At 42.3% G+C, this 12120-nt stretch overlaps 1 protein-coding gene across 1 annotated transcript in view; it reads left to right on the top strand.

Moving 5' to 3' along the window:
* The window catches only part of BDH1 (3-hydroxybutyrate dehydrogenase 1), a 58856-nt gene extending 47836 nt beyond the window's left edge, over window positions 1-11020 (top strand). The window contains exon 8 of the mRNA XM_032119004.1: window positions 9278-11020. The gene's annotated coding sequence lies outside the window, so the exon portion shown is untranslated. The remainder of the gene's footprint in view (window positions 1-9277) is intronic.
* Window positions 11021-12120: the final 1100 nt, after the last annotated feature.

Genomic DNA, 12120 nt, shown 5'->3' with positions numbered 1-12120 from the left:
ACCAGATTCTATGTTGCACTGATACTGACTTTTAACTAAAAATAATCTCCTTTGGAGTGTCAGAACTGTAGCTGCTATTTGACCTCTCCTTTTTGGTTTCTTTTTGGGCTCCAGAGAGGGGGGAAGAATTTGCTGTAGGAGGAATATTGGGGAAAATATCCACTCTTCCTTCAATTTTCTTTTGCCTTGCTGGAGCTGTCAATATGACACTCACACACACTCTTACACACTTTTACACAATCACACACACTCTTAGTCACACTCTTACACACTCCCACACACTCAGGCACACTCACTTGCACTCTTACTCACACCTTTGGTTGACAAGGGTCTGCCCAGGCTCATACTACTTGTGTAAAGTCACAAAATCCGCAAAGTCTCTCTTTTACCTCCTTGTTCCTTTCCCCTGAAGGAAAACAACCTTGTAAATTCTTGTGGCTCTTGGGAGAGGTGGGAGGTGGCTATTGACTTCCCTGGTGGTGTAGCTGCTTTTCATACTTCCCTCATCCTCAGCAGCCAGTGGGTCTGCACTGTCTAGTGCCAGGAAGTGACAACTGCAGCATGTCACTTCTTGGACTGGAGGAGTTCACCTGAATCGTTCATTATAGTATTTCACAGCTAAGCAGGTACAGCTCCTTTGGCTCTGTGGGGCAGGTCTCTTGCTCTGGTTCCAAGCTTGGCTGTGTATTTTTAAACATTATTAGAGTTCAGATGAAATTGCTTCCAGCTGCTTTCACAAAGCCTGTATATTGCCAGGGTCACAACAATGTTCCTTTTCTGCCAGACTGTGGTCTCCTACAGAGAGGTCTTCAAAGACCAGTCTCAACGAAATCAAATTATTTTTGAATATAATTACCTCTCACCCCACTAAATTTCATTGTGTTCCAAAGGGTTTCCTGTAAATAGATCCCACTCTTTAGGGGACCCATGCTATTCTGCAGTGCTGGTGGGAGCCAGCCCTCACCAGACTCCCCTGCACTAGCAATTCTTGGACAGACAGTGCCTAAGTAGCTTGTCATGTGATAAAACATCACATTTCTTCTCCCCAGTGCTGCTTGTGCTGATATTCAGCTCCTGCAGGAAACCATATGGCTTCCAGAAGCCTACCCACATACCTGTACATGCCTACACAGTCCATGAGTCACATTTACTGTTTGGATGCCCCCTGAGTCATCTGAAAATCTGTGAAATTTCCATGTCTCTTTTCCATGCAATCTCTTAAGAACTTTAGACAGTTATGTATAAGCACTTACATATGTATCTTTTTTTTCTATTTTAAGTTTCATGAGTGGTAATACGCTGGCACTTCTTATTTTTAAGGAAGTTGAATATTGATGAGAGCAGAGCATTGGCTGCAGCTGTCTGAGGATGGTATTCAATTGAGAAAGTGAGACCCTTTTGAAAGAAGGAGCAAGAAGTCCAACACACTTGGGCTTTCAGCCTTTCTATCTGCTCTGACAGGGCCCATACCTGATCACTCCTGACCCTTGGTGTGTTTCTGTGCCCAAAGGCAGCTGCAGTGCTGCCTTCAGTGGGATGTGAGTATTTTGGGAGTCCTTGACGAGACTTTGCTGTACTAAGGAATGGCACAGAGGGATCACACTTGGGTCACTCAGGGCATTCTGGGGACTGATCCAGGACAGCAGGGCTTGGGGCAGATGTCTGTCTTCATGCTGTCAGCTCCTCAGCTGCAGGGACTCCAGCCTCAGACAAGTCTATCTGCCCTTTATCACTGTCTTGACACGATAATTTTGCTGCCTCAGGACAGCACAGATGATGTGTAAGCTTTGCCTGTTGCTTTTGCTGATGAAAGATGAGAAAAGACAGTCTTTCTCCTTCCTCTATGATAGGCCAGCACTGAAGATGCATTATAGCCCAAATTAAAAACAGCAGCCCCAAGGTTTGCTGCAGCATCGTGGAGTGATGTAACCAGCCTGCCAGAAACAGCTACTTTTGCAGCTGTACCCCTAATGCAGGCAGTGTTGGGTGTTTAGCAGAATAATCTCACAAGCAGTTGAGGGAGAAGGAATGTGTAGATAGACTGTTCTGCTGTGAAGTGTGTGAGGTGACTGCATTAAAAACATCAATGTCTCCTCATAAGCATTCTGCAGCCAAATGGTGGTTCTGTGGCCTTATAGAGCCAGAAAAATTGTCAGAGGTACAGATGAGTGTTTTGTACACCTGGAAGCAGCAGTGAGTTTGTAGAGAACTTCTTGTTGTAACTCAGCTTAGTAAAATTGCCAATAATGTTCATTAGGGAAAACAATCAGGCCACTCTCCCCTCTGTGAGAGAGTGTGCTGCTTTATTCACCTGCTCCAGAATGCTGCTCAGTACAGGCACAGATTTTTTACTGATACTGTACAGATTGTGAAGCATGTGTGTGACCTGGAAAGCTGCAAATGGGCACACAAAAGCATTGCTAATTTAGACCACTCCCACCCTTCATTCTGACTGGTACAGTTTCAAAAAATTCGCTCTGCAGAATAACAAAGAACCTCAACCAACAAACCCAAGATATTTTCAGAATGTGATAGCAAACCTGGATAACTTGCTGTATAATATTTAGTCAAACAATATTGGTAAAATACGAGTTTTAATCTTATTTCAGTGGGCTACAAGGTATATATACTGGTGTATACTGCATGCAGCATGTATACATATGCACATGAGTATGTATGCAAAATGTATGAGGTATGTTCCATATAAATAGATCAGCAATGTGAAGAGCAGAGCTAAAGGAATGTGGGTGCATGAGAGGACAGGAGAGCTTTAACAGAAGGCTTCACTCAAAGCTACTTCAGTGCAGAGGGGTCTGGAGTGGTGAACCCCTGACACAGCACTGCTGGGGAGCTGCTCTGCCTGCAGATGGTACCTCACCACTGAATAGGCAGCTGCTTGAATACTGGCAGCAATGTGCTTGCTAATAAGAAGAGGAATAAGAGGTTGAATAAGTAGAGATAAAATATCCTGTCTGAATGTATGCTTTTGCACAAGTGACAGAAAGGAGCTGAGTGGTTGTTTTTAGGAAGGTTTGTTCCGCAAGTGCTGCTGGAGGGATCAGTACAAGAGATCCGAGCCCACGTAATGCACTCTTTAGTGAGAAGAAGAAAGTTGAGAGGTTGCTTCTGGCAGAGCCTGTTTTTGCTCACAGCAAAAGGAATGCTCTGGTGGATGCCTGTGCTTCAGGAAGCCTCTGGCAGTTCCCAAGGGCCCTTGTTGCCCTGTCAGCCCCGGGGGCAGCTCTCTGTAGGACAGCACTGTCACACTACCTGCAGCCCTGCCCCAGCTGTTCCCGTTCCTGAGGGGCACTTCTGAAGCTGTCTCTTGTTCAGCCTCAGAGAGCTTAACAGATCTTGGCTATTGAGGGGAGCTTGGTCTCCAGCTGAGCCTCTCAGTAACTCCTAGGGAATGGTGGTGTCTCCTTACAGTTTTCCAGGATGAAGAGGCCACCAGGAGCAGTGAGTTTTAGATAGAAATAATAAGGCTGGGCACCCTGGACCCCTGCTGGCTTGTGCTACTCCATCAACGGACTAGCAGGGGCTCATTTTGCACTTCCCATATGCCACCTCATCTTTCCTTCTAGCTGAGTGCTTTTCCTCAAATGGACTATGGATCTCTGTAGGCTGGGCTGTTTTTGTAAATTGTTTACATTGTAAAAGTGCACTGAGATATCAAACATATTGTTTAATGAGCCTAGAGATGACTCCCCAGGTCTGCACGGATATTGAAAAGATTTTAGGGGTCTGTAAAATGAAAACCAGTGTCCTGCTTTCAATATATATCACTGCTGAAGCTGTCATGGAACAAGGCTGATGGTTTCACTCTGACTGTGGTGATTGTGGAGTGATCTCCCTGGCTTTAGCAGAGATGCTTTTGTGAGGATTGGACTCTCACTGCCTGGGCTTAAAGTCTGCTTTCCCCTGCAGCCACCAGCAATGAAATGGAGTTGGTCCATATGTGGGATGGTAAAATCTGCAGGGGAGTGTTATGTTTTCCACATTTTCAAAAGTACTTTTCACCCATCCAAAGAGTTTACAGAAATAACCTACTGCAAAATTTAAAAAAGCAGCAAGTGTTTGTATTGTGTAGAAAAGTTAAACTTACTGGGGGCTAGACCACATAGTTTTCTTATTATACTGCATGGGTAAGGAAATTTCTGAAACAAGGGCTGAGGGCTGAATCTCCTTCGGTCCCCTCACTGGTGTGGCTGCAGCCAGCAGGGTGCTGTGGCCCAGCATGGATAGCATAGTGCTATGAAATCTGGGCAGTGAGAAGCAGCGGAGCAGCAGGGAACTTTTCCTGACTAATTGCATAAACTCCAAGAAGTTCACATAAGGAATTAAGCAAGAGCTGAGGTTGCTTTATACTCATACAAGATTACTTTGATGCTTTCAGTTCTGTGGGCCTATATATAAAACAAATACAATGGGTATCTAGCAGCTAATTCTAGCCACAGATGTAAAAACTAGCACAGCTCAGTTGCTAATTCCTTGAAGGTATGAGCTGCTTTTGATGTAAATATGAGCATGTGGCTTGCTGTGCAGAGACTTGCCACAAAATTTTCATTTTTAGTTACATTAAGCCAAAGCAGACAAAAATAAAATCTGCAGAGGCAAAGAGGCATCAGAAATTCACTGGAACTACACTGAAGTTGTACCCTGCACTAATAGCCTTAGCAAACAATAATTAATACAGCCAGCATGTCTCATCGTATTGTTAAAGAGAATAGAAACAGAGATAATCCCTTCTGAATTGTAATGTAATGCCATACATAATGATACGGTTTTCTTTCTTTGGACTGCTAGTTTTGTTTTCCATGATGGAATGTCTTCAGAGGGTCTAAATGAAGTGTTTGCAATGGAACTGGATGCTTCCTCCAGCATGTAATAATCATAACCAAATAGGTTTTAATTAATAATTGAATAAATCCTTAGTGAGTTTCTGAAATAGGAGGCATGCTCTATATCTGCATGGTGTCAGGAGATCTGTGAGAACACTGAGCTGTTTCTGATTAGGAAGCTGAGAAGTCATCCTTGAATCCAGACCAGTGATGGTGGACTGAGCTCTTCTCTTAAGCCCACCCTAAGTGCTCAGGCCTGGAATTTCTCAGCTATCCTAAGGCAGAAGTGTAAATTCAGTGCAGCTTCGGTGAGCAGAATATTATTCTTTCTCATTAGCTGATTTCTGTTCCATTCTTGAAAAGATTAAACATAAAGCAGTAAAAAACCAAGCCCAAAGCTATCACAGCTTTATCCTGTCCCCTCCCACTGACCTTAGAGAGCTTACCTAGTGTTTTACTATGCTAGAGATGTCCACAGCTATCAGAATAGTCCTTGGGATCCCTGACTTTGAACAAGTTATCTTGAAGCTGCTGTACACTACAACACTGTCCAAACCACCTACCAGAGGACCCCAGAAACGTCAAGAATGAAGGCACAAGATGAACTCTATATGAAAAACATTTTGCTGGAATGAAGCAAACCCAAAATCTAAGTCTTTGTAAACTGTTTCTCCTCAGTATAGATCAATTTCAATATAGATGCAGCCCAAATCTGGCTGAGAAAATTACTTTTCTATTTAAAAAAATAGTCTAGTCAGTGATTACTTGAGGTGAAAGGCACCAAGCGTCCAGGAGATGGAAAAGGACACTACATGCTTTGAGAGGAACATTTTTCTGTGTTCAGTCTATAGTGATGTGTGACTGCATCAAGTTGCACCTTGAAACCAGCTGAGAGGCTTGTCTCCACTCTTCTAGTTTGGAAGCAGCTCAAAACCTCACTGCTCGTGTCCCAGGAAGCTTTCTGTGGGATCCTTGTTCTTTTTTGCCCAATAGCCTTGCTGATCTGAAGGTACCCTGTGAAGTCCTCTGCTCTGGTCACCGTCCCAGATTTTCTGCTCTGCCACCTTCTAGTGCAAATTCAGCTTAGTTGAACACAGATGGCCACGGTTATGTATAACTCTAGGTGAGGTCTCACAAGTGTTTTGTGCAGGACCGTTAGTATAGCCCTATCTGTAAATCTCACTCCTGAGGCCTCTGTCAATTATCTTCCCCTTTCATGGCCTTAGTAAGGGCTCACAGTCATCCTTTGTTGACTGTTTTTGTTTCTAACCTGGTATGACTTTGATCTCTACACTATTCTAACTTCACAGCATTTCCTTTTGCTGTATCTTTACACATCACCCCATGCCTCTTCTATAAGCTTGTCTCTGTGAAGTATAAAATATTTACTGATGAAAGAAAAATATTTTACCTCTTAGTCCATGTAGTCTCTGAATCCATTTAAAGAAACTTTGCTGATTTCAGCATTTAGCAAATACATAAGTGCAAACCATTCCAGGAGAGAGGCCTGCACACCACCAAGTTAATGTTTTATTTGGCCACATTTCCAAATTATCAGGAAAATAGGACAAGAATTGCAAGCATACACCTGTCTTCCAAAATTTCTTGTCTTTATGAGTCAGTCCTGGTATCAGACAAACTTGTTACTCAACGTTCTCTGCTGTTGCAGTAGTGCAGTTCTGAGAAGGAATGTGGTACAGCCTCTGGTGATACCACTTCTTACCTTGCAAAAAAACCAGCTGTTGTTAGCGGAAGATTTTTTTCCCCCAGTAATGAAAATCTGAAAAAAAAGGAAGGTTGATAGATTACTTCCAGAAATGCTGTATTTTGAGGACAAAAAGCAAGTAGAACGAATAGAAGCACTAGAATATCAATAGTAAATAGCCTTACAGTATATGTTGTCTTTGAGTGTGCATGTTTGATTACTGCAGCCAGCTTCCCTGTACATTTCTGGAACATCTAGCTGGACCCTTGAACCCATCTGGAGAAGGTAGCTGTCTGTGCAGCTTTGCCAACAGCAGCAGAATGCTTAGGTCAGTGTATTCAGAAGTAATTCTGATTCTGGAAGCCTGATGTGAGCTCTTTGGGAACTTACAGCCAGAAGATGTTAAAATTTTTATTGACCTAAACATGCAACAGTATTTGATGAAGCAATCAGGGCAAGAAAAGTAATATAGAAGTAACAAAGCTTAAATGAGTTATCTATAACAGAGGATTTACTGAAAGGACAAACAAGAATCTGCATTTGAGTCAGTGACAGGACTTTGGACTCTGATCACGCCTTTTATAGTCAGTAAGAGTAGGCACAATACCACTAGGATTTAAAGAGTGGTTTTTACAAAACCCACACGAAGGCTCTCTGCAGAGGACTTTTGTGAAAAATGGGCAGGTTTGCAAGGATTTTCTGCACCTAAACACATATCAAAATATAACAGAAAAGCTGTGTGGACCCTGCAGGATCTCAGCACCACTGAGTGCTTGCTCCCGGAGTGAAGGGCGGGATGCATTAACTGTGGGCAATTCCTGCAGGCCCTAGGTCATCTTTATCAGCAGATCCCTGCAAGCTGGACAATGTCCCAAGTTTCTTCACTGTTCCAGCTCTGTAGTTGTTCAGTGGGACACTGGAGGACTCACCCCTCAGCATCAGTCACTGGCAGCCTCTCCCTTTAATTACGCATAAAATTCCAAACGAGACTAAATCTTTTCTTGCACTCTCCAGCTGCATTCCATTTTAACACTGCTCTTTTCCTTCACTCATCTGTGGTACATACTTGCTTTTATCCTCCCAAAGCTTCTACACAAACAAGGAGGAAGAAAACCCATTAAAGGGAAGGTGTGCCTGATAATTCAATTACCTGCTCACCACCAGTGAGCCACGGGGGCCAATTTATCATGCTGGCTCCAGCAACTCATCCTCTCAGGTGATCTCTGCAGAAAACTTCTACAATCTCAAGGAGCAGGGAGTGTGGTGGGGCAGGAGATGGGAAGCTTGGGCCCTGTGTACCCATAGCCCAGCCTGTAGCCAGTAACAGGCACAATGGTACAGATGGAGCCACGATTTGTGAAGGGCAATCCAGCAGTGTGCTGATTGTGCTCCTGCTAATTGTCCTCAGATATGTATTTCTACAGTTATTGGGTGAACTCAAAAGGTAGGTGTTAGCACAGGAGGAAGGAATTTTAAACAAGTTTAGCTGCCTGTCATTCCAGGAGAGAGAGGGGTTACTATAAGAGCTCCACGTGCTCAGTGTGTTCCTGCAATGTTTAGAAATGCTCAGTGTTTGGTGTGAAGTAGAACATCTTAATACGTTGCAACAAAACAGTTTATTTGGAGAGTAACTCTTAATTTCGAAACAAGGTACTTTCTGAAAAGTATGATTTTGATTCCTAAAAAGATCACTGCCAAACTCCCTTTATTTTCCCACTCACCTAATCTAGGTACATGTCTCTAATCTCAAAATACAAAGACTTTTTGTCTTTTCAGATGCACATGATGGACAGTGTGGTGGTAGCAGAGTATGTATCTCTCACCCTTGTGCAAGAGGCACAAGGCTGGGCACAATCCCATGCTTTCTACTACAAATACTACATTGTTTGGGTTGGGAAAACAAAGGTGTCTTGATGCGATATGCTGTGATGTCATTTTGCTGTGTGCTGCTGGATCGTGTGGCTCAGGCACAGCATTTTCTGTACTCCAGGGGTGGTGAAAATCAGCACAGAGTAAACTGAGCAATGGATAGCAGCTCTGTTTCAAGGCATGCTGTGAACTGTGCCACAGAAACAAAGAAAAAGCACTTCCATGTTATTTACTTTATTTCCATCGAGTAAGAGTGACTTCTGTCCTTTCTAGGAGAAGGTGCTACTTTGCACAGCCTGTGTCTGAATCCCACTGTGAGGTTTAACAGCCTTTTCTTGTGCTTTGCCTGAACTAGAGTACCTTGCTATTTTGGGGGCATTTGTTACATTTTCATAGGATGTGAAGAGTTTAATTTATTTTTAATAGATATTAACTGGGTAACGTGATCATACAAAAATCCATGAATTTACTTTCTAAACACTCCCATTAGCATTTGGGCAGGCACACCCCAAAGCAACTGCTGCCTTCCTCCCAGGAAAACACTGCTCAAGAGGCTCTAACGTGCTCTTTGAAGGTTTATTTCTTGCATCAGGTTTTCACACAGACAGTCACTTCATACAACACCCCAACCTCTCTGCTTAATTTGACTGGGAAAGTTAAAATAGGCAGGTTATATAATGATGTTTATCTTTACATCAGGAAGTCAACTAAGAAGCTGTTAAGCTGATATTATATAACACAGCCCTGATTATAGAAAGTGTGGAGGAAGATGGTCTAGGTTTATGCATGTCATATTGGCATATAATTGTTAACAATTATAATTAATATTGTTTCATATGCTTTTGTTTTTGATGTTTTGCAGCCCTCCAGAAGATGTTGGAGCATTAGCAGCCAAGCACCGAATGTTAATTGTTTATAAAAATTCTAATTGCACTCTTCTGTACATTAGATACATATATTTAAACAAAACATTCTAAATAATGAAATAGAAGTCACGTATTTCCTATAATGCTCTAGTTCCTGAGGTTGCTGAAGTAATAAAACTGACTCTTTTGTAGGATTGTAAACTGTCCTAAACCCAGTAGATAAACCTTATTACAAGAGCAAAAGAAAGATGAGTTTGCTGTATACACATAGCATACAATCCCTAACTGAACAAGACCTCAAACAACTTCAGTACACACAAACTGCACAGTGATAGGAAAAAAAAAAGGTTTTTTAGACAAAAAGAAGTCCAGTTTTTTCTTACTCTCCCTGTAAACAGGAACACGTTCTTCTACTAGCCATGCCCAGCTGGACACTCTAATGCTAAGAATAAAGACATCCTTGTATTCTGATGGAGATCGGATTAACCTAGAGACAAGTTTTAGTTATCAGGACAAACTGGATATGCAGTTCAAAAATGAAAATTATGAAGATTGTATTACTGGGGAAACTCTCTTCTCTGTATATAAAAAAAAAGATTAAAATTAAATAAGCAGAGATGTGTAAGAGGATCCCACAAGAATTCCATTGAGTAGGCTTAATAAAATTTGCTTAACTGTGATTTTTAAAAATAAAACCTTGATTTTAACAACTGAAGATCAGATCCTTCCCCATGTAGTAGGCAGCAACTTATTTTACCCACAAGAATGAAGATGACAGACAAAAGTGAGCTGGTATTTCAACTGTTAATGGTATCTATGATGGGCACATGACTCATTGTGTTGTGTCACAGAGTAACTGCAGACTGTGTTGAAAAGAGTAGCTTTAGTTTTTAGTGGCCTCGTGAAAATTTTCCCTATGTAGTAGTTTTTGCAGGGAAAAAAAAGACATGTTACAATTCCATGTTTTGATTCAAGTAGAATGTTTCTACAAGAAGTATTTTGCATCTCTTATAACCTGCAAAATTACAGATGATAAGGAAAAGGTGCTCTTCTGAAAAGACATCTCCTGGAAGGTAATGCTGTGGCACACGATCCAATCTTATCAGATATCAGAGAATCCAGATGAGTGGAGGCATAATGAGCAAAGAAACTTCACTCAGGCTTCAGTCCTTGTTAGGCAGGGGAAATGAGGCTCCATTAGTTTCACTGCTTCCCCAGTTGGCTGTGAAGCATTGCACTGAGTTTGCAGGGGAAGTGAAGTGAAAGCTTTTCTGCAGCTGTCAGAGATCCTTTCATGAGCAACAACTCCCAGTTCTGAATGAATAAGGGAAATCATCTGCTTTGTATACTATAAGGTGACTGCTAGTACTACATATGGTGACCTTGGACATTTATGTGACAAAATTAAGGGAGGACCAATTTTATTGTTTTTGTGTTTTCTTTCACTAGTAAGCCCAATATAAAAAAAGTCTTGAGTTTTACTCATTATTCTTCAACAGTCAGCATTTCTTTTATTAGAATTAATACTATAATTATATTAGTCTAGAAATATTTCACCTTATACACCAGTGTCCAACTTTAAATATGAACAGATGTACCTGCACTTATTTTTTGTATATTTATTATTTATTTATCATTAGATGTACCCCACCTTCTGTTGTAACAGAGTTTGTCTCAGCTAGTTACTACTGTGTTTTTTTTGGCCGTACTAATAACTGGAAATTCTTGCAATGCGATGATGTCTGCAGTCCTTTTTTTCTTGGTGTTCTTGTGTTGATTGTCATTATGTGTGGATCTAGGGAAAGTTTTTTGAAGTCTCCTGTTCTGAGTTCATTATACTTCTCCAGTTACTGTGTGGGACACCAGCTGCAACACATCTACTGCCATTGCCAGTTTGTGAAGTCTGCATTGTCAACTGGCTCCAGTGGGACTTAAAGGGGTTCACCAGGTAGCTGGCACAAAGTCAAACCCCTCCATGTCCTGCTACCCTGTTTGTGGCCAAAGTGTGACTGCCTCAAACCATAAGAAGCTTGACAACATTCTTTTTCCCTTTGGTGTGGTGCCAGCTGAACAGGTGAGGTTTCTAAAGTAGAGTCATTTTTAAAGTGGCAGCTGGACTGCCTTGAGGAGTAGGAGCTGGTGTAGGATCAGGTACAAATCTGTGGCAGGGCTCACTACTATGATCACTTGCCAGAGCAGGCAGCTGCCAGCAAGCTCTGGTGTAGTCTCAAAGTGGGAAAGCCTTGTCTCTGTTTCACTATAGCTTATGAAACTGGGGCTATTAGGCTCTGACACAGGGCTGCTTTTTCCCCATGTACAAATGGCATGGGCTAGGATTAGGTGACTGTTACAGCAGGTTTTCCAGGGGAAAAAAAGCTTGTGCTGTGCTGGCCTCCCTTCTGCCAGAAGTTGCCTGGTCCTGTATCACACATCCCCCCTAAGCACCATGTCCTCAACAGGCAGAGCAGTACATGTGCTGTAACAAGCTGCCTGTCCCTGCCAGAGGTCGTCCCAGGCAGAACATCCCAGACGTGCTCCTGGCAGCAATTGCAAAACAAGGGATTTTAATGGGGAAATCTGAGGGCAGGGAGAAAGGGCCATTGGTCACATCCTCAGATGCTTCTGAGGCCAAGAGGACTACAGTGGCAATGGGCTGCTGCTTTATGTAATTGTCTTGGAGTTCCTATTCCAAGGGTCATTTTGGAGCACAGCCAGGGTGTGTTAAGCACAGCATAATGTTGACTTCTATACTGACCACACCAGTCATAATTTAAGTACAAGCTTTTCTGTATGCTGCATGTAGTGGTTTGATTTAAATGATATTGCTTAAGTTGTGGCA

Source organism: Corvus moneduloides, chromosome 10 (assembly GCF_009650955.1).
Source record: "Corvus moneduloides isolate bCorMon1 chromosome 10, bCorMon1.pri, whole genome shotgun sequence".
Taxonomy (NCBI): Eukaryota; Metazoa; Chordata; class Aves; order Passeriformes; family Corvidae; genus Corvus; species Corvus moneduloides.
This window is presented reverse-complemented; position numbering and strand designations above follow the sequence as displayed.